At 41.2% G+C, this 25,946-nt stretch overlaps 1 long non-coding RNA gene across 1 annotated transcript in view; it reads right to left on the reverse strand.

Annotated features, from left to right (window-relative positions):
• The window catches only part of LOC126184754 (uncharacterized), a 159,655-nt gene extending 133,940 nt beyond the window's left edge, over positions 1-25,715 (reverse strand). Inside the window, exon 1 of the long non-coding RNA XR_007536874.1 lies at positions 25,148-25,715. This is a non-coding gene — a long non-coding RNA (uncharacterized LOC126184754). The remainder of the gene's footprint in view (positions 1-25,147) is intronic.
• Between the last annotated feature and the right edge of the window lie 231 nt (positions 25,716-25,946).

The raw sequence follows: 25,946 nt of genomic DNA on the forward strand, positions 1-25,946 counted from the left end.
GTGTATGTTATATGTGTAATCCAAATAACTTCTTTTGTCTATTCAGAACAGAAGTACTACGTAATCTATATGACTGCAGATTAATTTCATAGATAACATGTAGTTTCGTATCATAAGTGGCCTTTCAAGAAAAAAGAGTGGAACGTGAAAATGCACGTAAAATGAATAAATTGCTATACGATATTTAAGACAGTGGATTAGAAAGGTGACAAATAAGGAAGAAAGAAAAGTTGTGGTTTCTGACAGATTTCTGACAGACGGGACAGCAACTAGTATACTGGACACCAGGTGAATAAATGTATCACTTCGACTCTCAAACGGAGTATAACTGAAAAATATATGCTAGGTGTGCGCTCAAGCCCACGAAATGAAGCAACGGAGGGCTGAGGCTTGCCGCCAGATTGTGAAGCGTTATGAAACTGTAACATAGGACTTCCTGAGCCGAATAGTAACAGGTGATGAAACCTGGCTTCATTACTTGCAGCTTGAGAGGATCCCAGCGGGCGGAAATTTCATTCACGTGGAGAGGAGCAGGCGCCTGTGCGCGGTCCGCAGCTCCCGTGTCTCCAAGGGTTTTCTTTTTTTAACGACAAATGAGGCTCTAGCCGAAATACTGTGTGCCTGCTCACAAGATGTACAAGTTGCTCCGGAAAATAATGAAATCTTCGCCGCCCTATCCGCTGTGTCTCTTGTGTAGAAATATAATATCTGATTCCGTTTATACGTCTTCTTTTCTGATCACTTGATGTTTTAAATTGGTATTACTGTTGCATTATGGAGTAGATGATGACTTAATCTGCACTCAGCAAGCCTGATAGTTATCGATATCAGCGGAAAGTAATGTGAGGAAATTTAAAATTAATATTAGCTTACATACCAAGTTTCTCTGAATTGGATGAGGATTCTAGCATGTTTACTTAAATGTCTTCTACAGACAAAGGAAGCAACTACATGTTTGAGTATACAGTAATCATGATTTTCGGGAACATAATGCGGAGATGATGTGTGCATTGTAATAAGGTTGGCCGTTCGATTGAAGTACTAGTCACAAACTGGGAATGTAATTACATTACATTTGATAGCAACTTAGATGTATATCGCATTAGTTCAGTTTGGAGAAAAACTGTCTATAATAATTCCTTCGTCTTTCAAAATACTCAATAAATCAAAGAGAACAAGCTGTTAACCATTCGAGTAGAGACTTAGTTTTGTAGTTAGTGTTAACACCCAAGCACTGAAAGCAAAGCTCCTCTTCGGTGTTCTTAAAACCATAACGGAAGTAATGGGGAAGCCAACAAAAATCACTTGTCTCTATTAAAAACGAAAATGAGAAATTGTAGAATCAGGGAGATATTAAACATTCTTAGTAGTCAAGGAGGAAATTGATTCTGGAGTTTCGTAGGATTTTGTGGGAAATGCGTTACAAAAAGATCCTAAAGCACTTCGCACACTTGCCTCAGTATAGTTACCGCCTCTAATGACCTCGTCCTTCCTTCAGTGCAGATTACTCATGAAGAGTTGATGATTTCCAGAAACCTTTCCTAATGTTGCGTTTCAAAATGAGTTCACCATTCGAAAAGATGCATTTCTTCTTTTCATTATTATACTTCATCGAGTTTATGTATTTTCATACATTTATACTGACCATTAATAACTGTAAGCTAAATATTACTTCAGCCACCAGATGGGACACAAGTAAATGATATACAACATACGATTCAGTTACACACAGTAAAAGTTTCAAAACGCTTTTTTTCAATTTAGCAGTTATGTAGGAGATACTCCGGTGTTACACAACATACAGTAATGGCATCAAAGAGGTTTCGTTCACTCTGGGGATTAGGAATTTTGAAATGACTGAGTGTAATAGTTCGAACACAGACAATATCAGGTGAACAGTGTTTAAATCGAGATATTCTTTTTGTATCTCTAGCGTACAAATATCTCAGTTTGGAGGTTGAAACAACGAAGTACTGTATATTATTTAGGACTTATTAAGGAAATGAAGGTGGAATGCAGATACAGAAAATAATAATTTTAAGGAATTAACTAGATCACATTGTGCATCATTACCATCTTGTAATAGGAGGAAGCTTCCTTTCTCGTTGCTGAGTACGGGACTCCTATGTATAAATACGTGAGCAAATATATATTATCTTTCGTCAAATTGTTTACACAAGCAACTCAATTCATGAGAAACGAACGAAGAAAAACACTGTCCTATGGTTTCTATGAAGCCATAATTTCATTTTTATGTAATACAATAAACTGTTGTAAAGTTAGAAAGTATCGCTTCAGTCTGATAAATGGTCCATGTGGCATGAGGTTAACTTGAAATGTTAGATATCTCGATAATAAAAGAAATTTGCCAGTTAATTTGTTTAGTATCTCTCCTAGCACTCGCCTCAGAATCGAACGGAATGTTGTTGAAAGTGACAGCGTTACAGAATCACATTTATAATTAAATATTTTACTTTTAAAATCTACGTTGAAATACTGACAGGACTTCGTCCAAATAAACAGATTCTGTTGCTATTGCACATACAGTTACGTGTAGCTTTTGTAGCAGAATTAAGAAGAAAATTTTTCTTACAAAGGATTTTGTTATAATACTAGGAAAACTGTTAGAAAGGAAGCTCACACCCATATGAGGAAGTAAATACATGCGCGCGGACTAAAACGATGTCCAAATGAGGTACCTCAAACGTTTATCTCTGGTACTCTAAAAGTTGCAAGACATTACAGCGAATGCCTGAAGTATTACTGACTGTTTCTAAAACATTAAATTTTTTAAACTGTTGGAATCGTCTGCGCATTAATGACGATTGTAGTGAGCTCAATAAATTGGTATTACTGTGTCGTGGTTAATAAGAAGTTTTTATCCAAAGAAATAAAAAAACAGCGAGTAACAAGACTACCTTAACTTACTATGGACAGAAGGCCCATCTTTTTGGGTTTATTGAAGCTCAAGACTCAGATGAAATTGAGAGAAAGAAAAAAAGAACAGTGAAAGGTAGAAGGAAAAGTTTTGCCACACGTGACACACACGTTGTGGTCGTATTGCAGCAACAGCGCCTGGATCGCAAGGCAATCGATATGCGACGATTGCATGTCACGTTACCGCTCATCGCAACACCGTCGCTGTCTCTGTGACACGATTTCACTTTCGCTTTACCGACCTGGCAAGGAGTCTATACTTTCGCAGTCGTGTGCTGCGTTCAAGTAATTCATAATCACTAAAGCGGCTGTCGCACAGCCTGACAGACAGACAAAAGTACACTCCAGCATTCACCAACACAGCTTTCCACAATGTAAAAATGTTTACACAACTGTGAGACGTCTATTTTTTTAAGGTACCGGTATTGGATTTTCAGTTATATTCTCATTTTGTAGGACCGTGCATACTAATTTTACTTCTATAGCCACTGCCGCGCGTACAGGTGTTCCGTGTACAATTAACTTTGAAGCCAGTTGAACACGCTTCGAAATGGCCCCTCGTGCGGGAAAATGAATCAATACGCACATAGCTACACTATGACTTTCCCAAATATACAAAATACATGCGTCCTAATTTCGTTTTCGATATAAGAGTTCGAGCTCGGCACCCGGTAGGAGTGTGGGTACAACAGCGAACATATTTGTATTGAATCTGTGTCGGGCTTGGCTAGAACATGGATGGATCACAGTCCAGGTCTGCCGAGTGCTGTTGACAAGCGGGATGCACTCAGCCCTTGTGAGGCCAATTGAGGAGCTACCTGACTGAGAAGCAGTGGCACTGGTCATGAAAAGTGACAATGGCCGGTAGAGTGGGGAGCTGAACACATGCCCCTCCGTATCCGCATCTGGTGACGCCTTAGGGCTGAGGATGACACGATGGTCGGACGTTGTTTGTTTGTATCTAGTATACTTTGGATTCAAGCCTTAACTGTCGAAATCAGGTGAATGGATAGAAGTCTGAAATCATATTTCAAAATCTGAAAAAAATGTAATACAATTGCAGGCAAAATTTTGTGTGTTGATCATGATACACATTACGTAATCAACTGTTAAACGCCTAATTATACGCGTAATTAAAAAGGTCAGGTACTTCACATGTCGCTTGAGGCCTTGACAATATGCAAAAATAGCAGCTGGACAGTGGCTTATATAGATTCTTGCTGTTAGACTTTATTCTCTTCAATGTCCTCGCATTCGGGAGGACGACGGTTCAATCCCGTCTCCGGCCATCCTGATTTAGGTTTTCCGTGATTTCCCTAAATCGCTTCAGGCAAATGCCGGGATGGTTCCTTTGAAAGAGCGCGGCCGATTTCCTTCCCCATCCTTCCCTCACCCGAGCTTGCGCTCCGTCTCTAATGACCTCGTTGTCGACGGGACGTTAAACACTAATATCTTCCTCCCTCCTCCTCTTCAATGTCAAATCAGACCAACGTGAATATAAAGGGGTGGCCTACGCCAAATTCAATTAGAGCGGCCAGGCCAGAGATGACTGTATATTCATCTAATTTTCAGCAGGAATACGCACAGAACTGTCGCAGTTGTATTGTTTGGTAACCGATAAAAACTGCTGATATAAATATTGTTTACACGAGTGTTAAAGTTGTAGTCGCAAACTTCAGACGTAGACAGTTGCCAGTGACAAGGTATTTAAAGGAACCGATCCGAAACACACACTGTGAAATATCTGGTGATCGATCTTTTTTTGAATTCTAAGGTTCGATATGATGCAGTGAGCACTATATTTCCTCCTTAGAAAACAAGTCACGTACTAGACATCGAAAAGAATACTAGAATTTAAATCAGGTAGCATGTACGTAAAATCATAAGATCAGACCGTTATCCAATTTTCGAAAGATCTCTAAAGAAATCTTCCTGTGTTATACGATTTAACTTCTAAAGCTTTATCATCTGCTTAATGAATGAAAAGTAAATCGTTTTCTCTTTTTAGGGAAGAGTGTAGTTCAACAATCTTGACGAAATCATGATATGGTTTTCCGCTGTCCCTGAATAACTCCAGGTGAATATTGGGATGATGGCTTGAAACAAACCTCAATTGATTTCCTATCTCCACCATTATCCAATCCAGCTAGAGTTCATCACTAATTAGATCGACGTGGACGAGTGGTAAATCTCCAATCCCTGTTCCTCCCCCTACAATATTGGCGCAGTCTTAGTGGTTAACAACCATTTCTCACGTTCTCAGAACAGATATAGTAAATAGGATTTAATGTAGTTTAAGCATAACAATCGTAATAGGAATTGAGAATTACTGATAATTTTGGTTAAATATGTCTTTAAAGAGTTGGAGACTTGTAAAAATATCGTCACGGATTTATTTGAATTGCAAAAGCTAAACATATAGTTCGGTGTCAGTTGCAACGTAAACATGGCGTTCAAAGGAAATGAGATGCCGATCCTAGTATCTGTACAGGTACTGACTGGAAAGAAGTAAAATGTGTGATACGTGGCTTACATGAAAAAGTTATGCGGATTGGCCGCGTGGTTAGAAGCGTCATGTCACGAACCGCACGGTCCCTCCCGCTGGATGTTCGAGTCCTCCCTCGGACGTGGGTGTGTGTGTTGTCCTTAGCATAAGTTAGATCTAGTAGCGTGTAAGTCTAGGGACCGATGACATCAGCAGTTTGGTCACTTAGGAATTCACACAAACTAACCTGAAAAAGAAAACCTCACGAAAAACAGTGTACTGGAAAGGAAACTAATTCCTGATATGATTATTGCTTTTCAAATTTTTTTGATATCAACAGTAACTGATTTAATATGTTCTCTACAAAAGTAAGCTGAATACAGCATCGTGTAAATAATATCTGAAATAATCAGTCTCACAGTAGGGGGTAAAACGTTGGGAGAGATATATACTGGTTGAAATAATTACAGTAATGGTAACATTAGTTGTTGATTACCAAAACTGCAGTAACAGAACTGCAGTATACAGTCCGTCCAGCGCATGTTGGAACTAACAGCCAATACCAGAACATTTTATACCTAGGCTATAGTAAGACCTATCACATATCGATGCTCCGGGTAGTTTATTTTAGAAACTATATATCGTGTGACATGGCATAAGACAAATTTATTACTTATCACGTTTACTAAATATCGGAGAAGAGAATTCGCTGGCATGGGGAAAAAAGTAAAAACATTTCGTCGACGCCAAGGCCTTTAGAGATGCAACACAAGCTCAGTAAGAGAATGACGTATAAATGAAGCGACTATTTTGTATTTATGGAAACATGGAGGCACTCGCCTACAATGGCTTCGAAATACGAGAGAACATCTAAACAGAATGACTGGACTTAGACTTGAACTCAACCCTTCGTACATGCGATACACGTGCCTTAATCACGTGCCACCTCGGCCTCCAGCAGACAGTGTTCGCACTTACGAATCACCAACATTTGCGGTACCTGAGAAAATTGGTCTTATTTTCCTTGCTTAGGCAACTTTGGATTTCACGTCATGGAGTTATGAATCTGTAGCAGCGGCTTCTGAGAGTGTGTTTTGAGAAGCGAATGGCATGTCGTCTTCTTTTGGGAAGAATCTCATTCCTTTCTGCAACACCATGATGATATGCGTGGGCGACGTGCAGAGAAGACAGACTGGCGACGACGATGCCGTTATGATATGGAGAGCCGCCCTCAATAGGTCATAGCACGTGTTTCCGGTACGTTTGAGAGCAACTGCCGCATTGGTAAAGTGTTGGAGATTGTCGTTGTCCCTTATCTTTAGGACAAGATACGAAGAGGTTGCCAGCAGCACAACACACCGCTGCTAGGGAGAAGAACATAAGAGAATTCTGGAACGATTCCAGGTTCGCCTGATTTGTCGTCTATTGAATCCATCTAGTTCCTGATATAATGACAAATGAAAACCGCCTTCTGTAAATCACATAGAGTTATTATCCTATGTCTACATTTAAATGTTTTCGCTCTTATGGCTCTGATACTCCGAGAGTACGATCGCCTCTAAGGTAAGGTAATTTCATTCTTTAATTTGCACTAGATATAGCGGTCACTGGTGTTGGGTTCCGTCAAGATATACACTGCAATATTTCAGATTCCGCATTATGATGCATGTTGCAAAAGTCACTTTAAATTAGGGTATGTCATTTAGTAGACACCGCGTATAATTTTTCTTTGTTATAACCACTTCCTCTTTGGACTTCGTTGTTAAAATAACGTACTGAAGAACTGAAAGTGCGCTAGGAGAAATGTATTCGTAGTTACGAATACAATTAGACTTCAGCTTCACAATTTGTTAGTATAATTACAATCACAATGTTTAGGAATTTTGAGCGCTTAATTGGAGCAATCTGTTTGATTTTATAAATCACCGTCACACAATTTAAGTAACCATTCAGTGAAAACGGAATCACCTTTTGATCTCATTTATTGAGTCAACTTACGAATTTTAACATGAGACCATAAAGGTGATCGTTTAACTGTAGCCGGCCGAAGTGGCCGAGCGGTTCTAGGCGCTACAGTCTTGAACAGCGCGACCGCTACGGTCGCAGGTTAGAATCCTGCCTCGGCCATGGGTGTGTGTGATGTCCTTAGGTTAGTTAGGTTTAAGTAGTTCTAAGTTCTAGGGGACTGATGACCTCAGAAGTTAAGTCCCATAGTGCTCAGAGCCATTTGAACCATTTGTTTGACTGTAGTTTCGACAATGGCTCTTCATTACGTTCCGTTGGGTCCGTAGCATAGTATACGTTAGTATAAGACATAATGAAAACGAATGTTCCAAAACTAGCTCCAGTAAGGTAATATATTTTAATATTTTTCACGACGGGCATGTTTCGGCTTATTGCCATTACAGGTTAGGTCTATTTGGAAGTGACTAGCATATTGCGTGTACATAAATTTTTTCTGTCTCTTGCTATGTATAATACTTTTTGAGGTTACGAAAAGTAAAAATATACATTTTTATCAGGTATTTTGACAGTCCAGTTTTGACAGCTTTTTATTACGATGCTGTACATGCTTCTATTGGTATGTCTAACGACCGGTAACATTTGATGGGAATCTTCAACGAACAGTCTTATTTTGCCTCCGTAGAGGAGATTATTAATCATGATGTCCCGTAGAAGTCGATCGGCAACGCTTAGCGTGCCTTTGAATGTAAACAACTCCAACCGCTGTTATGCATGATAATAAAATTACATTATCGATAGATGGCGCCTTCTAAATTCCTTACATCGAGGGATATGACCGGAATCGCGAGACAGACTATGCTTGCGTAGAGAATCTAAACAACTGTAAGAGCTGTCGTGCATGTTATTTAAAAAGGTTGTTAACAGATGGCACTTTCTACAATGTTTTTATAAATCAAATTTTTTAACGAAAACAATAGCTTTAAACAACATATGTATTTTTCGTCATTAATGCTGAACGAAATCTTGAAAATGTCTCTTCCATTAATTTTGTTATAGTCACATGGGAGATATGGCGCACCAACAAAAATCATCGTTAAAAATTATATATCAAACGAGCTAAGATATCTTGATTTGTGTTGACTTGTCTTCATCTACATCTATACCTACGCCCCGCAAGCCACCTTACGAAGCAATGAACGAAAGTTAGTGTTTAACGTCCAGTCCACAGCGAGGTCATTACAGATGGAGCACAAACTCCGATTATGAAGGGAAGGAAGAAAGTGGGCAGTGACCTTTACAAAGAACTATCCCGGCAGTTGCCACGAGTGATTTAGGAAAATCACGCAAAACCTAAATAAGAACGGCCGGACGCTTATTTGAAACTTCGACCTCCCGAATGCGAGCCCAGTGTACTAACCACTGCGTCACGTCGCTCGGTGCCATCTGCCGGTATAAGACGGAGTGTACTTTCGACACTACTAGCTTTCCCACTCTTCCATGTTCCATTCATGAGACTGTCGATCAACCTCCGCATGAGCACTAATCTCTCTGGTTTTCTCGCCGTGGTCTTGGCGCCACACCTATGTGGGAGGAAGGCATATGTTGCCGGACTCTTCTGGGAACGGCCGGACTCTTCTTGGAACACATCTCGGAAAATCGACAGTAAACCTCTACGTTATACACAACAGCTGTCTTTTAGCTTCTGCCTGTGTAGTTTGTTGAGCATCTCCATAACGCGCTCTCGTCGACAAAGCTTAACGCGCAGCTCCTCGTTGGATTAACCTGGTAGGGGTTGTAGACTAATGAAAAGTTCTCACCAACTGTTCGAACAAATGTTTTGTAAGCCACTTATTTCATGGATGAATTGCACTTCCTTGAAATCTGACATCTGCTTGTCTCACAATTTCTTTCATGAATTCATTCTACCTTAGGTCGCATCGAATGGCTACTCCTAGGGTGTATTACGATAATTACTGTTCCCAGTTACTTTTCGTCAGTTGCGTAATCTAGCAGCAGTAGATCTCTTCACCCTTTAATGCACAATACGTCACATAAAATTACATTCAGGGAACACTGCGAGTTCCTGCATCAGTGTCACTTCATCAGCCACTGAAAATATTTAAAAGTTGAGGTGCAATAATCGTTTTAGACTGGAACACCAAGGTGTGAATCTGGAGGGAAAGCAGTGTAATACAACTCAGGATACTAACCAAGGGTAGCTGCACTTTGTAGAAATACGAGAAGAGTTACCATCCTATGTTCATCTTCATGTACACGTATATCAATCACGGGTTGCACAAACCTTCAGGATATGCTCGTTCCGATAGTGTGATTTTACGAGGTATTTTGAGCTGAAAATAAATATAACGATTTCAGTGCTAGGCCTTGTGACGAAAGCTATTACAGATCTTACTTGTTTTCGTACTCGAGAAGGCGAAAATAAAATCCTGTGCTGAAGGGTGAAACGAAGGATTTAACAGTAGCTGGAATGACTTCCTGTGTCATAAAAGGAGAGTGCAAGGAACGGCGTGACTCAAACCAAGCCCCCCAGCTGAGCAAATGAACGGCGGCACGTGATGTGACTCGGATGGGACTTCCTTGTCAGCACTTTCTACTGCGATGCCGACCAGCGGGGAAAAGCCCGCCTCCTTCCAGCATCCTACTTTTCGCTGCGCCACTCAGAAATCCCCGCAGTGCGCCTGCGCGCGTGCCTGTGCGTGTCCTTAGCACACGGCTCTCAACGTTTAGCGGAAGTTATCCACAACAAACACGCGCAGCTCGCATGCTCCAGCAATCAGGTAACTGAAACGGCACGGATGTTACGCGAATGGCTATTACCGCTGCTTGGAAATGATCTGTTTCGCAATGTGCAACCCTTCATTTTCTCTGCTTCTGTAGCAAATACCAGTGCGTCTGCGATGGCTTCAGTCATTCATTTCTTCTGTTTCTGTAGCGATTACCAACTGTAATCTGCCACTGTGATGGTTTCGGTGAATGACAGACAGGTGCTCAAATGCTCCTCTGCAGGCATGATAGAGTGAAAAAAAAAAGACATGATACTGCTTAACAAAAAAAAAGCCTCGGATACGCAGGGTGAAACGTTAAAATGGCTCTGACGTCAGTTAGCGAGTGTTATTGCTCAATAAGATGCATCAGCTACTATACGTGTACCATCTAACTGTGGAGAAACGCGCAATCACCATACAACTTCACAAAAACACATTCAGAAACATTACATACGGTATTATATAAAATCGTAAGCTGTTATTTAAACAGTCTTTTTTTTAATGTGACTGGTTTCCGTTAAAAGTCAGCAACTCGTGGTCTTGTGGTTATCATTGCTGTCTCTCGATCCCGGTTTGATTCTCAACTGTGTCGGGGATTTCCTATGCTCGGGGCTATGTTTGTATGTTAACCTCATCATCATTTCATCATCATCGACGCGCAAGTCGCCAAAGTGGCGACAAATAAAACGAATTGCTCCAGGCGACCGAACTTCCTAGATGGGATTCTCGGCCAGTAAAGCCATACGCACATTTCATTTCAGACAAAGATAATTGTACAGCAGCTGTTATATAAACGTTATGAATACAAAAAACTTCAGGTGAAAATGATGTTTCAAAATGTTATTAACGATACAAGCAATACTTAGAGCTTGAGTAAACAGCAAGAGTCTTTCTGAACAGAAGGATATGGGCACGCCTATGTAATGCGGAACTGACCACCAAGTATCACTGGGGGACTCACCAGTATAAAAGGATGCGGGGACTATTACGCTACCAGTAGAAAAGCAGTAACATCGGAATGAGTGGGTCAGGAAAGCTCAGTGACTTCGATCGTGCACTAGTCTTCGGAAGCCACCGATGTAACAAATCCATCAGGGAAAAGAAATGGCTCTGAGCACTATGGGACTTAACTTCTGAAGTCATCAGTCCCATAGAACTTAGAACTACTTAAACCTAACCAACCTAAGGACATCACATACATCCATGCCCGAGGCAGGATTCGAACCTGCGAGCGTAGCGGTCGCGAGGTTCCAGACTGTAGCACCTAGAACCAATCGGCCACCACGGTCGGCCCATCAGGGACATTTCAACCCTTCTAAAGCTGCCATGTCGAAAGTTGGTTATGCGAATGTGAAGCGTAAATGCGAAAGAACGCCCACAGCTAGACCAACAGATCTCATGTACTGATGGACAGGGATCGTTGAGCATTATAGAGGGTGTTTGTAAGGAATCGCATGACATCAGTGGAAGGACTCACTTCTGTGTTCCAAAGTGCTATCAGTAGTTCATCCAGATCAATGACTTTGCTTTGGGAGTTGAAAACAATTAGGCGCAACTGTCGAGCAGCTCTTCATAAGTCACACATTTCTGTAGTCAGTGCTAACGACGCTTGAGGTGGTGTACAAAGCGACGCCACAGGACAGTGGTTGGCTGGAAACGAGTGATTTGGAGTAAGGAATTACGCTGTACCTTACGGTAATCCGATGGAACGCTTTGCGTTTGCCGAATGACTAGAGAACATTACCTCCCATCATGTGTAGTACCAACAGTGAAGGACGGAGGAGGTGGTGTTACAGTTTGTGGGTGTTTCTTGTTGTTCAGTTGATGTGCTTCGGGCAACGCTAAATGCGGATGGATATGAGTTAATTTTACAGCATTGTGCAATATGCACAGTAAAGGAACGGTTGGGAGACGGTTATTGCATCAGCATCACAGTGCATCATGTCATAAAGCATCATATGTGAGCCAATGGTGTGTGCAAAATAACATTCCTGAAATGGACTGGACTGCCCACTATCGTGACCTGAAACCAGCGGAACATTTATGATATGAGTTGGAACGTCGACTTTGCTCTGACCTCAGCATGGACCTTTCTCTCGTTTCGTCTTTTGATGAAGAATAGGTTGTCATTACTCCATAGATATTTAGACACCTCACTGGATGTCTTTCCAGCTGAGTTGAAACAGTCATACAGGTCAAAGGTGTATACACCCCAATTGTATGTCTGTTAAAACATGTCCGAGTACTTTTGATCAGATGGTGTAAAAGTAAAAAAAACAGTATCAACAATATAATTTTTATAAATGGTGGTTAATCATGCATGGGTGGATGAATGCAGTACCAATTGCAGACAATCATCCAAGGAGCACAGAAAATAAAACGGCCAAGAATCGTGAACAACCATTAGCGTAAAATATAACTAACCTATAAAGGCCGTAGACCTAGTTCCAGGCAGTTGACCCACATGGCTAGTATTACGGCTGTAACAAGATATATCGAAAATTTTCAATATATTTTTTTTGTTTTTCAGTTATATTTATTCGTTCCAAATGGAATTTCATTCTGTGGCATACATATCGCTTTTATGTTACTGGAATCTAGAAACGCATTTCTCACTTGAAATTTTCTGCATCATGATGTTTGCACAGCAGGTGGTGGATAATGGCCCTTGGCCGAAACCGATGGCACATTCAAGAACGATGTAGACAGCAGCCTACGGTATTATATAATCCCATTTCTAATGTTTATCAAATTTTTAGAATACTATGCAAAGAAAGCTATAGCTGGGGAAGTATCAGACGGCATAAGGACGGAAGAAGTTAACTTATTTAGCGTTTTAGAATCGCATCGTAATGAAGGCCTCAGACATGTAGAAAAACAAACAATTTCGTTTCCACTCAGCTGTTTTCACACCGGATTATTATGGTACGTAGAAAATACAGCATACAACCGTCATCTGCAGGAGTTGGCTATAACTGTCGCTAACTAGTAGTCTTTCAATGAATCGGGGAATGTAATTTTTAAATAACGTCAGCTAACATTCATGATCCCTTCGTATTAATTTGCGAAATCATTCCTAGTACTTTCCAGAGTTAGAAAGTGATTACTGTTTTTTACTGGGCCTCTCAGCAAGAACATTTAATTGCCCTCTTCATGAGTTACTTAAGAAAATAGAACGTTACAATGCAACGCAAAGTTTATATGCCAAAATTCCATGTGATCTCGTTATTAATGAAACGGATAAATAAATTAAAGTAAACTATCCAGGAATAAAAAATTAATCAAAACTAATCTTTCAAGGAAATGCAATATCAAATCCGGCATTATTCTTACTTCCAGAATTTAGCTTATCTACGTAGACGTTTTTGAATAATAAATGTTGAAATTTCTGTGGGCTCTTGAGCTGCAATATTTTTCGTGAAGGGTGGAACAACTCTGACAATTACATCTATTACTGAGCTGTGAAAAGTGTTCCTAATACGAGGATAATAATTGGTGAGCTGAGGTTCGCTTATTCTTGCTCTTTGGAAGATGGTAAATTAAAAGTAGGTGTCATGTTATACATCAGCATTTCACGCGCAGTGCTCCATAGTTTGAGTCGAATCTCTGTTCTATATTCATTGTCCAGGCAGTGACAGTCTCACAGCATCGTGAGACAGCCTCTGGTGGAACTGTAAAGAATGGGCAGGAATCAGCGACATGTTGAAGTTTGCAGTCGCTCCGTGGAGCGTCCATCTGTGCGTCAGACGGTAGAACACACAGTTTATGCAAAAATACCGCTATAAACATTTCTCACCTCTGCGACGAATGTATCGCTGTACTCGTACAGTTTTCAACAGTGCGTTGCTTTAGTGTGTCAGAATGTGGGAAGAATAGACAAACAAGACTTTTAGAATAATTCCTTTCGTGAGAATCAGTATTATCGAACAATTTCTGAATCCCAATAGACTTTAGAGAGACATTAACTACGCGTTACCTACGCTATCCTATCGCTTCAGTAACCCTGGAGGTTCCTCCGAAATCCAGTAAAGTAGAACATAAATAAATAAAATGGCTCTCAGCAGGATGGGACTTAACATCTGAGGTCATCAGTCCCCTAGAACTTAGAACTACTTAAACCTAACTAACCTAAGGAAATCAGACACATCCACGCCTGAGGCAGGATTCGAACCTGCGACCGTGGTGGTCGCGCGGTTCCAGACTGAGGCGCTAGAACTGCTCGGCCACACTGGCCGGCTCATAACTACACCATTTTGATGTTGTCGTTATGCAAATAGTGAGAAGCAATGCCGAAAATAACTAAAAATTTGAGGGGCAAACACTCCATCTGTGCAATTGTTTACCAGAAATGAAAGTTAATCGTTCCGAATAGGTGATACAAAGTAGACAATCCACCGACAGTGCTTAATCACGGAAGATTCCTTGTTAGACTAGACAAAACTTTGAGCAGGAAACAAACAGCAGCGTAAACTAATATATAATAATTAAGTATGTAACAGTCTGGGTACTATATGCTGCATTCCCGAGTGGAAACCAGCATTCTATTCTCGTTCTGTGGAGGGAGCGATGCTCTGCCGATCAGAGATGTCTTTTCGATGAAAGGGTAAACACAAATTTGTACAATGTTTTGAATGCAATATACTCAGAATATTCTATTTACAAGCGGGTGTCCACTAAGTAAATGTTTCACCCTCGCCTCATCGTCCTCCGGGCCAGCAATTCAATTCCGGAGTCGTAATAAAAAGTAATTTATCTATTGTTATTGTTCTTATATTAGAGACATGATCATTACTATACATTGAGCATAGTCAGACTAGTTTTACCAGTGTCACTTGTGACTGTTGCTGTTGCTTAATGGTTAGTTAGTCAATTAAGTATAGAACGGGGAGTATGTTGCAGCCAAACAAAGGAAGTTACGAAGAACAAATCTGTGATTGGGATGCTAAACAAGATGTACTGCTAAAGTTACTTTTTTGTGAACACTATGACTAACGTTTATCTATAGATTTCAAACAGCGGACAAAATAAAGCGGAAATTAACTTTTTATGGAAACCTTATGCCAGTGTTTCAGTTTTCTGAAGTTAAAACAATGTGCTGTCTTTGTGGACAGAATTATTCTGATGTCGGCTTCTGAATTATTTAAGTTTTATTAAAGATTATTGCTACGATTCCTGTAGTCACCTTTAAATCATTCTCAATTAAGACATACGTAAATGTTTTTGTTAGTAGATGCAGAGAGAACGATTGATAAGTTACTACATATGAGCGTAATAGGAAAGTCAGAGGAATTGCAGCTTGCACAGTGTCTTACCCGACAGTCGTTCTTTCTGCGGACTATTTTCGAAGGGAAAAGGAAGGTAAAGATGATATTAGTATCCCATGTAACATGCCACACACTGCAAGGTGGGTCGCGGAAAACAAATGTAGGTCTAAACGTAGTACCACTTACTTGATACACCTAATTTCATAATTACCTCATTTCCTGCAGGTCACACATCTAGTCATAAAATTTCTACAATCTAAGAGTACGCTGAACTGGGGAGTCAAATGAGAATCAGTTACAGAGAAACACAGGCAGAAGTGTGGAATCTATATTTCAACACAGAAGTGGCTGCAATAATGGTGTGAATTTTTTCGGTAATTACTGTTTATTTCAAGAAGCAAGCAGTGGGAAATTGTCGTAGAAGTACGAATGCTACCTGAATGCAAAGAGTAATAAATAGGGCCGAAGGTGAAAAAGCAAGATCGGAAAACATAAAAGTATAAACTTAAAGTAAGAAGCAACCCTGGTGTTATTTTTAGACAGACTTCTTTCCAGCTTTCGTTCACTTCCAGGCGGAAAGTCTTCGAATTCTGCAGGAAATAGTACATTCCATCAAACAGAAAAAGAGAAAACTCGCGCTAATGCGATGCGTGTGAATTTTTGGAACATGAACCTTTTGAAAATGTCATAATTTAAGCGTCATTATTTACAATAGACACAACAGCCACACAAATAGAGTTGGGCAGTGTCGAAACAGCAAACCTGTGTTTGTAAAGCCTGTTTACAAATTCAGGGAGATACGTTGTGAAGTAGGTTATTCATAAATTCTCTGTATGAGACGAATTGATTCCACAATATTTTTAGGAACTGTGAGAGTGTACAACCACTAGTGTACTCTTCATCTGCAGAAATTTTTGGAAATAAATAAATACAAAAATAAAGACAGAAAGTATCGCCTGACTTCTAAGACCAGAACATCAGCAAGTTAAGCGTGAGGAAGACGGGAAGTACAAGGGGTGAACAAGAGTATGGAAACACCAAAAACGCAACACATTACCACGCCAAATACCGTGTAGGAAACACGTTGGCATTTGAAGCGGCTGCCAGGATACTGGATACATACAGTTCCTGTATGGTTTTCTAGGGAATATTATGTCTTCCTTCCTGCCAAGAAGTGGCAAGTTCAGACAGCGATGATGGAAATGAGTAGCAATCACTCACCCTTCGCTCCAAAGTAGACACTATTGAGATCTGGTAACTTTGGCGACCAGCGTAGATGTGGAAATTCATCCTCGTGTTCACGGAACTATTTCTGGAGGACGCGAGCTGTATGAACAGGGGCTCTATCTTGTTGGAACACAACCTCACCATTGGGGACCATATATTGTATCACGGGTGGACTTGATCAGCCAAAATGATTACATAATACTTGAAAATAATGCGACCTTGCAGAGTGACCATGGGACCCATGGAACATCAAGATATGGCTACCCAAACCATCACTGCACCCCGCAAGGATTTACTCCTGGCACGTAAATTCCGGCAGGAGTTGAAAAAAGTGTGAAACAAGACTACTGCTACCAAATGATTTTTTCCATTGCCCCATAGTCCTGGTACAGGCAGGAGTTGGAAAAAGTGTGAAACAAGATTACTGCTACCAAATGATTTTTTTTTTCATTGCCCCATAGTCCTGATTTTATGGTTTCAGCACCACGTTTTCCTGTTGCAGGGATATGAATTACTGATGAGTGGTTTGGGAATTCCACCTCGCCCTGCAATTCCCTGCTTATGGAGCTCGCTTCGTTTTTTTTAATTTTTTTTAAATTTTATTTTTGACAGGATTCGCGAGTGCGACATTCAGTTCTGCAGTGGCTTCTGTAGCCTGTCCTCCCCTATTTCTCGTCAAAATCCTCTTCAGTGACCGTCACACACTTTCGTCCACGTTGTAACTTAGCGGATGATGTTTTTCTGCTTTCTGTGTATGCAGTATAAGTCTTCGATGCGGTACTGCGGTAGCTTTTGAAACACCAAAACACCACACACTTCGGCTATCTTGGATACGGAAGCACCCACCATACGAGCATCAATCAACAATTTACCCATTCACTTAGCTCTAGTGTAATGCACTCGCAACCACACACACACACACACACACACACACACACACACACACACACGACTGACACTTGCACCGTGTTGAGGACATTGCATAGGCGCCGTTCGTGGTCAAATCCAACAGCGCTAACCGCAAGCTTGGGTAGCTTTTTTGTTCAAGCAGATTTTCTCACGGCGTATCCACATTTTTGTCCTACCCCTATATATAAACGCGAAACAGCAGCTGTTACAATTACTTGCAGGAGTAAGGAATTTATGAGTGTGATTGTACGCACTTGGTTTTGTGGAATCCTGTTGATGCTCATGTTACACAGAAGGCTGACGAAATGTATTGAATATAGTGAAACCGTGAAATGCACTGTCCGCCACCGTTCTGACCCCCGTGCTTGAGATGTCTGGCTTCCCATCCAGGCATAAGGGGAAGTTCAACTATAGTATTCTCCAACTTTTTTCCTATCTACCCTTTTGACAACCGAAAACTTAAGATTTCTGAAGAACGTACTGTTTCATTACATTAAGACCCTCACTCCAATAAAATACGGCATAAATTTGCATCCAGTCAAAGTACTTAATATTCGGTCTTGCAAGCCACTTTATAGTTTAGTAGCGACCTGTATGATACACAACTCAGTCGTATGATATGCGGAAGACATTAAAGGCATCATGATGCATGTTCTGAAAACTTCGTGAAAGAGCCCTGGTGAACGGAGCAGAAGAACCAGCTTAGAGCCTTGACGCAGCCAAAATTTTCATTAGATATTCTTCAGTTCATTATTAATGTAGCTGCAAAAGAGAACATACTATTTGCTACACAAATCTCTCGATTCTTTACTTCAGCAGAGATACATTGATTTCTGCGCAACACTATGGGTTTTCCATTGTAGGTAACTCCGGCGTTTAGCTCAGCAACGTTGTTCCTGAAGGGTCGCTTAGACTAGAGAGGTACAGGTTTTTACAGCCTCGGAGTAGATGGAACGTTAAATTCTAACCTTACTTAGTTCTGCGATGAATCCGTACTGAAATTTGCTAGATTTGTCATTAAGAGATTTTCAAAAGTAATACACTTCCCCGCTTAGGTTACTAATGTAAGAATAGGGACAGAGACAGCTACGACTTCTCATCTTAGTTTTTTCAGGAACTCAAGAACTGATAACCATTCTGAAACAGTAGTGTACTTTTACACAAGCAGCTTTACATATCTTAAGACATTATTCTACCTATGATTCGTCTGGAAATACAGTTTTAGGAAGACTCCCACGAACCAATTTGAGCAACACAGCAATGAGGGTCATACTTGCCTGTTACTAACGTCAGTCGTGAACACGGATCACGTTCTGTGACTCTTGATGTAGGGCACGAGGAAGTAGGTTGTGTTTTATTATTGCTGTTCGTACTTTGCTGAGGAAACACAGTAACAAAGGAAATAATCAGATGAAAATATTTCCGACAACAGACTGATACAAATTCTACACCGAGTAAGTAACGATACCCGTTGTGTTCTTTTCATAACTGAATCGCTAATTAGTTGAAAAATATCCGGAGTAACAAGCACTTGCAAGTTCTTTATTAGTATTCTTACAGCGGCGCTATTATAAGGCCTAAATGTTCTGTCGTTTTCGGCTCATTACAAAGGACGTTCAATAAATTTGTCTCAAAATATTGCAAATTCCATTTACATCGCTCAGTATATTTCATGATGATATCAGAAATCAATGTTCGTGTCGACCAATCATCTACGCAATGAGCGTTGAGGTGGGGCGGGGTTTGAGGAGGGGAGAGCGAGGTGCGCACCGAGAATCACTTATTGGGCTCCTGGACAGAGACCTGGTAGATCCGGTTGGCTGTTGCTTTTCTCCGAGCATTTATGAATTGTCAAGTGTCTTCTTTGTTGTGTCGCTGACTGTGTTGAGTGCTTGTACAATGCAGTATTGCGTTCGTGTTTTTACGTACGGAAGGAGAGTATGAAACGCGGTGCTGATACATAGTGGAACATCCCCAGGGCCTGCCGAGATTAACGTCACCGAACAGTAGTCGGATCATCATCAGCAGTGCCACGAGTCATCGCTCCATTAGGTACTACACAGAGGGTTGGAATTTAATGCAGGATATTGGTTCGCAGTCTGGTGAATAGGCTCTCGACTTCAACTACTCGCCTCCCCTTGCTGTAAAAACGTCCGTCAAAATTTCATCCACTCCTAGTACTCGAACCAGTTATCACAATATACACGGTATACATAAATGACCTTGTGAATAACATCGGAAGTTCACTGAGGATTTTTGCGGATGATGCTGTGGTATATCGAGAGGTTGTAACACTGGAAAATTTTACTGAAATGCAAGAGGATCTGCAGCAAATTGACGCATGGTGCAGGGAATGGCAATTGAATCTCAATGTAGACAAGTGTAATGTGCTGCGAAGAAAGATCTCTTATCATTTAGCTACAATATAGCATGTCAGCAACTGCAAGCAGTTAATTCCGTAAATTAACTGGGAGTACGCATTAGGAGTGATTTAAAATGGAATGATCATATAAAGTTGATTGTCGGTAAAGCAGATGCCAGGCTGAGATTCATTGGAAGAATCCTAAGGAAATGCAATCCGAAAACAAAGGAAGTAGGTAACAGTACACTTGTCGCCCACTGCTTGAATACTGCTCACCAGTGTGGGATACGTACCAGGTGGGGTTAATAGAAGACATAGAGAAGATCCAACGGAGAGCAGCGCGCTTCGTTACAGGATCATTTAGTAATCGCGAAAGCGTTACGGAGATGATAGATAAATTCTAGTGGAAGACTCTGCAGGAGAGAGGCTCAGTTTATCGGTACGGGCTTTTGTTGAAGTTTCGAGAACATACCTTCACCGAGGAGTCATGCAGTATATTGCTCCCTCCCACGTGTATCTCGCGAAGAGACCATGAAGATAAAATCAGAGAGATTAGAGCCCACGCAGAGGCATACCGACAATCCTTCTTTCCACGAGCTATACGAGACTGGAATAGAAGGGAGAACCGATAGAGGTACTCAAGTTACCCTCCGCCACACACCGTCAGGTGGCTTGCGGAGTATGGATGTAGATGTAAATGTAGATATCTCCATGTCGAGCGCCACCGAGATAGTTTGTATTAGCGACCTCGGCTATTTAGGTGGGTAAAAGGAAACGTAACTGTTGAAATTCAACGCAATTTTTATAAAATCACCACATTCTCAGTAATGACGACTTTTTCATTAGTAGTAATGACTAAACGTTGAGCACCATCGAGCAGAAGTGTCATTGTAGGATTCAGCGATTCTGAAGGCTTTCTCTGCCTTTAAACAGCTCGATACCGGTCGGTGTTGTTTCTGCACAATGAGCTACTAGATAAAAATAAATCAAAGCACATCATAAATATTTGACTAGCAAGGAAGCAACGAGGCTGTACGCATTTCAGTTCTGATAATAGTAGATGAAGTCAGTATCGAGCATTTTAAAAAATAGAATACTTACACTGAAAGCTTGTAAAGCGCCCTTCCCAGTCGCCGCAGTTATTTTTATATCAATGTTTGGATGGTGGTGCGTCTGCCACTTGCTAGAAATAACGAAACACGATGTTTTTATTTATGCGATATGCCCTACATTTCCTTTCGTCTGTCGAAACGCTATCTGGTGCAGTAGTTTGCGAAAAGTACAAAGCAGACTGACGGCTTCTGACTTGTGTCAAAGGCATTCATAATAAGGTGGAAAATTACCTAATAAAATACTGGAGCGAAATTTTGACGCTGCAATACGCACCGTCACATTACAACTGTCTTTGTTGCGCAGGGTCTCGACTTTTGTTGAAGTTACCATTATCAAATTTGCAATTTGATATGACGATTAAATTTTCAAGATCAGCTGCAAAATAAGGTGCTGGATGCCAGAGTATTGCAAGAAACTCCATGAAAACGGAAACATAACATATTTTATTTGTGTATATATGTCAATCTAGCAGGGGAAGCATTTTCAACTGAAGCTAAAAGTACTACGTTTTCCATTACCTTCAGACGTCTACGATATTAAGAACTATGTATTGTGTCTTCCAGAGTTTATGTTTAGAGTTACCACTTCTCTCTCCGTAACGTGATATTGAACCAAGCAGCAAGAGAAGGTAACATTTCGCTGAGGGCTTAAGAAGAAACCGGGAGAGAGTATGCCCAGGGCAGTGACTGAGACGAAACTAGTTGTGAAATTTACATGAAGGCCGCTAGAGAGTGCAGGCAGATTTCACGGTCGCTATGATGCGGGGACAGCTTTGAGTTAAGCACCTTTCCAAGTCCTCTCGCGATAGAAGCAGGAAACATAATCAAACAAAACAAACGTTTAATCTATTAACGTTCTAAAGTACAGACGGGAAAGCGAGAAGGAATTGTTCTTTTACGGGAAGTGATATGACTCAAAGAAGGAAACGCTTTAGAATTTTACGATACTGTGAAATTTTTACATTCATACCGTCTCATTTGAGTTCTATTTAGCGACTTAGTCAGAATTTTGTACTTTAGTGTATTCTGTCTGTCATAATTACGGCACTGAACTCGCTGATATTAAATTAAAACGCCTTGAGTAACGAAAATGCTTTTTAGTTTCTACTCGGTTCAAAAATGATTCAAAGGGCTCTAAGCACTATGGGACTTAACAGCTGAGGTCATCAGTCCCCTAAACTTAGAACTACTTAAACCTAACTAACCTAAGGACATCACACACATCCATGCCCGAAGCAGGACTCGAACCTGCGACAGTAGCAGCCGCGTGGTTCCGGACTGAAGTCCCTAGAACAGCTCGGCCGCCGCGGCCAGCTTCCCAATCGGAAACAAGGTCCTATTTTGAGTGTGAGGAAACTTGTTAGTAATTTAATGTTTTATATTTCACAGACAACAGAATTTAAATGGTAGAAGACAGGTATTCGGATTCTGGAACTAATGTAGAATAAGCTATCTATGTCCCCGTTAATCTACATTACGGACAGACAATAGCGTCCCAGTACGAATGCAGGTAATATTTTCAAAATCAACACTTTTCCTTTTGAATGCCAAGTAATAAAACTTTTAGCTACTTAGATAATTGTCGAAAGTTTCGGGTGATTCCCCCGCGATTGGCCCAGAGAAGGATGTTTTTATTGTTTCCTGAAAAAAATCCGTCCGACAGCATATTTTACTGTTTTCGACATTCATGCAGGGATTGCATCAAGTTTTGTTTGTTACACTACTTATAAACAATGTCTTCAGGAAAATACGATTCAAAAGAAACGTTGCTTGAAGCAGCATTGAGTTTCTCATGCTATTGACGGAAAGCGTCATCTAAACAATGCAGCATAAGGAATGCTGTTCCATTTTAGATCAGACCTGTTTTCAGAAGACGGTGGTCATTTTTGTCTATGCTTCTACCGTAATAAGTCTGATAGCAAGTTTTGGCCTTCTATGAATTCATAGACAGGCTATAACCAACACTGAGATAGAGAATGAAAGAAAACTGCCTTAACGTAATTAAAGATGTTTACATTTCCTTTCTGCTTTACAGGTAACTACCGCTCTTCTGTCTCAACAAGATGTTGCCACGTACTTAGTTTCTTAATTTTTTTAAGTCCATTATCTTCCTTTTCCTGCTGTTACCAATGTATTACCATGTATTTTCATTATTTTAAAATGTGAGCTGCAGGTTATTTCGCTTTAGACTCTTCCTTTACTGTGACCTCCATATAGTTTGTACAGATGACAAGACTAACAGTCTTCTTGTGTAAACATTTTTCCAACTGTGGCTTCTGCGGTTGTTAGTGTGTTGTTTCTGAAACTTTTGCTTATTTTGCTTTTACATTTCTGTAAATTTTCTATTCGGCGACGGTCTGTCACAGTAGTTATGACAAGGGAACCAAGAAACTTATGAAGTATCCAGCTCGTCACCGTACATAACCATTTTAGGCTAGATAATTACACCGTGAATTTTGGTTGTGGCTGCAGACCAGTTTGTAGCTAAACTCGAGGTCTAGATTAGGTTGAAAGGTGATAATCTGATTGAGGTGAGAAACGAAAATAAACGTTGTGGAAACAGAATGAACTGTAGCGCAGCCTAATATTTCCTTTCGCCATATTCAAACGCATTTTTCGTCGAAAAAAGTAGAACTGCAAGGTAAATTCACAAAACGTATACAGGGTGTTCGGAAATTCCCCTTACGCACTTCTGGGAGTTGTAAAGGGGAGTGAGTACATAATATTTTGAATGGAAACCCATGTCCGGAAATGTCATCCAACGACACTACAGAGCGTCAGACTTACAGGCGCCGGCCACTGTAAATGTATGTCTATACAGGGTGATTCCGTGACGATGTTACGAATTTTCTAGGATGATGGAGAGGGATAAATGTATCAATTTGAGGTAAGAGTACTAGTACCGGAAACGAACGAATCGGAAGTTATATGCGAAAAGCGTCGCTAAAACTGTAGGGTAGGCGACTTTCAGAGGTGACAGTATGGACCAAAATAAGAAAAAATGTCTAGTAAAGTTGGGCTCTAAAATGCATACCTTACGAGCTACGAGCTCTTGTTCAGCTTCACTACTGAGAAACACAGCTCCTCTATTGATCAAGTGCTCATAGCTCTTAGAGCCCAAGTCTACTAGATATTTTTTCTTGTTTTGGTCCATACTACCACCTCTGAACGTTGCCTACCCTACAAACTTACACTGTCAGTGGTATGAGAACGATTCTCTTATAACTTTCAACTCGTTCATTCCCCGTACAGGTACCCTTACGTCAAAATGAAACATTTATCTTTCTCTGTCATCCTAGAAAGTTCATAGCATCGTCACGGAATCACCCTATATAAACCATACATTTAGAGGCGCCGACGCCTATAACTTTGACGCTCTGTAGCGTCGTTTGATGACATTTCCGGACATGAATTCCTATTCAAATATTATATACTCACTCCTGTTAACAAGTCTTAGAAGTTTGTAACGCGAATTTCCGAACACCCTGTATAACGGACATGTCTTCGACAAGTTGGAGGTTGGGTTGTTGTGGGGGGAGGAGACGAGACAGTGAGGTCATCGGTCTCATCGGATTAGAGAAGGACGGGGAAGGAAGTCGGCCGTGGCTTTTCAATGGAACCATCCCGGCATTTGGCTGGAGCGATTTCAGGGAAATCACGGAAAACCTAAATCAGGATGGCCGGACGCGGGATTGAACCATCGTCCTCCCGAATGCGAGTCCAGTGTGCTAATCACTGCGCCACCTCGCTCGGTTCCTTGACAAGTATTTTGAAGCATATTATGTACAAATGTCTTAAATAAACTGCGAAAGGAGGCTCCACTATGTAACTTTTACCCAATTTTAGTTTCACAATGTTTGTTAAGTAAATTGCCTGTCAAGGCTGTTCGTTACTTCTTGAAATTTCAGCCAGTTACTTTTAAATATAGATACAAAGGATAGGTTTTTTCATTGCGTATTCCGCAAGAGAAATGAGGTTCAGCAGACAGTTGGTAAGACAATGCATTCATGAAGTAGCATCTACTATTTGGAAAAGGACCTCGGCTGAAGTAGCAGCGCAGCGCAGGGGTGATGCGCGCCGCGTGGCAGAGCTGTACTCACCACATGCCGGGCGACCCAGTTCCCTGGCGAAGGCCACGGACCATCTCGGAGCTGTTCTGTCGGCAGGACCGGGCCAGCTGTTGCTGCGGGAACTTGACTTTCACCGGCCGCGGCTCCCAGTCCTCATTAGAAGCGGGCAGACTTTCGATCCTACCGCGACATCGCGTCACCAGCCGCTCCTTCTGTACGCTCTTTCCTTTCACAGACCGGAAGGCTCACAATAATTTACCACGCAAATATCCGGCGAACAATACCAACTCCAAAGATTCTTGTTTTTTCTTCACCCTCGCAGTTATGTTTATATATTCCCTAACGATACCCGCAATGCTGGCACCAACCCAACACCACACTTACAGTATCGGTCCTAGCCAGAACGTGATTTCCACCGAGACACTGCAATCGATTTGTTGCTTTTCTGTCACGTGAAATGTGAAACGGTCGCCGAGAGACTCGTTTGGAAGCAGAGATGAAGTGCGGTAAGCAGTTATCACTCGGCAGACTGTGTGTTCACTGTTGGCACGGAGTTTGTTTGAGACTAGCGGCGGTTGCCATGTGGTGTCTGGGCCGGCGTCCCTCCTGGACTGCGGCTGCAGCTGGCGGTCGCTTCACGGGCGACGCTACAGCCGCTCTCTCCCCCACTCCAGGTACCGCTTTCCCCGCCTAAGCACCAGAACACACTCTTTATTCGTTCGCCGCTCGCTTCCTACACTGCTTCGGTGCTGCAGGCCACACGAAAATCAAGCCCACACGTGTTGGAAACGAACAAAGTATCGTCGAGCCACAGTCCCCATTATGGCTC

The sequence above is a fragment of the Schistocerca cancellata genome, chromosome 4 (assembly GCF_023864275.1).
Source record: "Schistocerca cancellata isolate TAMUIC-IGC-003103 chromosome 4, iqSchCanc2.1, whole genome shotgun sequence".
Taxonomy (NCBI): domain Eukaryota; kingdom Metazoa; phylum Arthropoda; class Insecta; order Orthoptera; family Acrididae; genus Schistocerca; species Schistocerca cancellata.